Source organism: Tupaia chinensis, unplaced genomic scaffold (genome assembly GCF_000334495.1).
Source record: "Tupaia chinensis unplaced genomic scaffold, TupChi_1.0 Scaffold000211_1, whole genome shotgun sequence".
NCBI classification, from domain to species: Eukaryota; Metazoa; Chordata; class Mammalia; order Scandentia; family Tupaiidae; genus Tupaia; species Tupaia belangeri.
In genome coordinates this window covers 194,943-198,049 of record NW_006159686.1, presented here as the reverse complement: position 1 = coordinate 198,049, position 3,107 = coordinate 194,943, and the positions used below count along the sequence as shown (strand labels likewise).

At 41.6% G+C, this 3,107-nt stretch overlaps 1 protein-coding gene across 7 annotated transcripts in view; it reads left to right on the top strand.

The window, feature by feature from the left end:
* LOC102491132 (zinc finger protein 140) overlaps positions 1-3,107 on the top strand; it is a 97,092-nt gene that overhangs the window by 28,381 nt on the left and 65,604 nt on the right. The window lies entirely within an intron of this gene.

Here is a 3,107-nt window from a genome sequence, read left to right as displayed (position 1 = left end):
TTATCAGCTCATAAAGTTTTTGACAATAGGGAGCATAGATTCTATTCAGGATTGGATTAAGGGAGGGTCTCCTGCAGATCCACAAGTGTAGGTGAGTCCCCAGGGAATGCAGTTTCAGGAAAGCAGTTCTGGTAAGCAGGGATGATTATCAGCTGATGCTGCACAGCTGTCATCTTGTAGTTACCAGGAATGGTGTTGTGGGGGTCTGCAGTGTGAGTTGTCCTTGGGTATCTGGCTTCCTTAATAATGGCAGAGTAGTTCTTGTTTTCCCCTGAGGTAATGCAGGGCTGGTATCTATCATCTTCTCAAGTTGCAAGTCCGCCAACCAGCACACCACCTGCCAGCCCTGGCAAAAACCTTTTAAAAAGGAAGAACAGGGAGGACCAGCAGATGGCATAATAGTCATGTCACTGGACTCCTGGCATAGTCAACTGTGGTTCGAGTCCTGAATCCAGTAGCTTAAAACTCATGCAGGGAATGTGTTCATGCATGCCCAAAATCCTGAGAGGAGGAGAAGGGATTGCGGCTTGGCCATCTCCCCTGGGGGTGGGGTTATTCCTTGCTTTCTCCCTGTCTCTCTTTATCTCTTTGACGAGTGCACTTATACTAGAGCAAAAATCTCTATCATAATAAAAATAAAGAAAATTTACTAAGGGACTGGATACAGGAGCCTACAAATATGGAGGGATTAACAGTTTGAATAGCAAGCTGTTGTTATTCTTTAAAGATGGAAAAGATGGGGAAAGAAACATGTTTGGAAGAAAAGAGGAGGACTTATTGTCTCCCTTCTTAAATGTCAATGTCATACTTTAGGTTTTCTGTATCTTGCAAATTTCTTTTTTTTTTTTTTTTTTTTCTTTTTTAAGAGAGAGAGTTTTGCTATAGGGTACTTGCATTTGCTGGAGACAAGGGAGAGACAGAGAGAGAGAAAGTGAGAAAGCACTCCTAAGGGAGAATGGCCATGCCTCAGTCCCTTCTCCACTGTCTTTCTGGATTCCTGGGCATGTATGCACATGCACCTGGTGTGAGTTAGTTCTTTCCTTTCTTCCTTCCTTCCTTCTTTGGAGAGGTTTTTGCTATAGGGCGCGTGCGCTTGCCAGAGAGACAGGGAGACAGAAAGCAAGGAATCACTACCCAGGGGGAATGGCCACACTTCAATCCCTTTCTCCTCCATTTTCCTCTCAAGGTCTTGGGCCTCATGCACACACGCTTGGTTTGATTTTAAGCCACTGGGTCCAGTACTTGAACTGTGGTCAACTACATGGGAGTCCAGCAACATAGCCATTATGCTAACTGCTGATATCTCTCTCTCTCTTTCACTGTATTTATTTATTTATTTTTAATTTCACCAAAGAGGAACAAAGAGAGAGAAAGTGAGAAAGCAAGCTGCCAGGTCTGGGACTCGAACTTCAGTTGGCCATGTGGGAGTCCAGCACCTTAATCACTATATCATCTGCTGGCCTCATGAATTCACATTTTAGTTAATGAAAATCTTGCAGTAATAAAATTCAGACATAAAATAATTAATGGATCAGCCAGTACTCTTGTGGTTAAGGTGGCTGGATCCCATATGACTGGCCATATGGTTTGAGTCCTAGACAGAGCCGCTTGAGAAATATGCCAGGGGTATGTGTGTGTATGCCTGTCCAAAATCCTGAAAGAAGCAAGAGGTGGAGGAGATGGATGTGTAGTGTGCCCATGTCCCATTGAGAGTGCTTTCTCACTTTCCCTCTCTTGCTCTCTTTCTCTCTCCGGTAAGTATACACACCCTCTATCAAAAATAAAAAAATTGGGGGCTGGCAGGTGGTGTGGTTGTTAAGGATGCTGGACTCCCACATAGCTGACTGCAGTTCAAGTCTTGGACCTGGTTGCTTGCTTTCTCTCTCTCTCTTCTTCTCTCTCTCTCTCTTTCTCTCTGTCCCTCTCTGGTCAAATTAAAAAAACAAATGAATAAATAAAGTTAAATAAAATAATTCTTTATTTAAAAATTTAAGAATCAGGAATTGACTTCTAAGTGCTGGCTAGATTTTTATTTTATTTTTTTATTTTTAATTTGCTGTGGGATACATGCATTCACCAGAAAGAGAGAGAAAGCAATCTGCCAGATTTGGGACTCGAACCGCAGTTGATCATGGGGGAATCCAGCATCCCTAACCACCACGCCACCTGCTACCCCCCACCCCAGGTTAGATATTTAAAAACTTTTTTGGGGACCAGCAGATGGTGTAATGGTTATGTTACTGGACTTTCATGTGGCCAACTGCAGTTCAAATCCTGGACCCAAAGGGTTGAAACTTACACCAGGTGCATGTGCATGTGTGCCCAAAAGTTCTCGAGAGGAGAATGGAGAAGGGATTGCAGCATGGCCATACCCACTGCTTGGTGATTTCTCACTTTCTGTCTCTGTCTTTCTGGTGAGTGTATATGCCCTATAGCAAAAATCTCTCAAAAAAACCCAAAAACTTATTTTTTAAAAATAATTTTAATCAGGGCCGGCAGGTGGCATGGTGGTTAAAGGTGCTGGATTAGCAATGGCCAGCTGTGGTTCAAGTTCTGGACCTGGTAGCTTGCTTTCTCGTTCTCCCTTTCACACTCTCTCTCTGTCTCTCTCTAGTCAAAATTAAGAATTATAATAACAACTAATGGAATTAAATAAATAAAAAATAAATAAATAAACTCTTTTTAAAGAAAATAATTTTTATCAGGACCAATAGGTGGCGTGGTAGTTAAGGTGTTGGACTCCTACATGGCCACACAGTTTGAATCCCAGACTTGGCATCTTATTTTCTTTCTTTCTTTCTGGTGAGCACATGTGCCATATAGTGAATTTTAAAATATACATATAATAATAATAATAAATAAAATGAACTGTTTAAAAAATTTTTTTAATCACTGCTATTGACTTTCAGTTTTCATAAGAGGACTTGTTTTGGTTTGGTTTGATTCAGTTCCCTTACTCCCATGTTTGGCCAGGGTCATCAAAGTGTTACCAAAAAGAGAAAACAAAAACAAAAAAAACCTTGCATAAGAAAGTAAACAAGGGACCAGCAGTTAGCATAATAGCTATGTTGCTGGACTCCCACGTAGTCGACCGCGGTTCAAGTCCC